Source organism: Charadrius vociferus, unplaced genomic scaffold, assembly GCF_000708025.1.
Source record: "Charadrius vociferus isolate BGI_N301 unplaced genomic scaffold, ASM70802v2 scaffold932, whole genome shotgun sequence".
In the NCBI taxonomy this organism is placed as follows: domain Eukaryota; kingdom Metazoa; phylum Chordata; class Aves; order Charadriiformes; family Charadriidae; genus Charadrius; species Charadrius vociferus.
Genome location: NW_009647299.1, coordinates 261,495 through 262,373, shown reverse-complemented (window position 1 = coordinate 262,373; position 879 = coordinate 261,495).

Genomic DNA, 879 nt, shown 5'->3' with positions numbered 1-879 from the left:
AGGCTGGAAAGGCTTGAGGGGAGGCAGTGGTCTGGAGTATTGGGGGGGCTGTGAGAAAGATTGAGGGGAGGCACTGGTCTGGCGTTTTGGGAAGCTGTGAGAAAGGCTAGGGGGAGGCACCAGACTGTGGTATGTGGGGGCAGTGGGGCAGACTGGGGAGGCGGTTGTCTGGGATATTGGGAGACAATCCAGCATACAGAAGGGGTTAGGGATGAGGCACTGGTCTAGGGTGGTGGGGCAGACTGAGAAGACTCTGGTGGGGAACAAGGGCCTGGGCCCCCCTCCACACTACCCCCCACACTACCCCCCTTAGTGTGGCAAACTGGGAAGACTGGGAAAGGCAGTGACCCGAGGTAGGGAGGCAAACCGGGGAGACTGGAAGAGGTAGGAGCCTGGAGTGTTGGGGGACAGTGTGGCAGACTGGAAAAGTGGGGAGGTACTGATGTGGAGTGCGGGGGGCATTGGGGCAGAGCCGGGAGGCTGGGGCAGTCAGCGACCTGGGGTGTTGGAGGCAAGACTGGGAAGGTTGAGGGGGAGGCGCTCCGATGGTGTGTTGCGGTGGAATGGGGCAGAGACGACTGGGTGGGGGCAGTGGCCTGGAGTCTTGGGGAGCAGTGGGGAAGGCTGGGGGGAGCACTGAGCTGGGGAGGAATGGAACAGCCAGGGTCAGGGTAGCAGCATGAGACAGGGATGAGCCTGTGGGAAGGCAGGACTGGGGTGCAGCATGAGACTGGTGGGGGTCAGGAGGTCATCGGTGAGTTGGAAGCCCCCTCCACAAGTCTCCTGTGGGAGGAGGGTGAAGGTTGGGGTGAAGATTGGGGTGGGGCGGGGCTGGTTGCTGGGAGTTGGTTTAAGAGGTTGTGTTGATCGGTCTGTCCT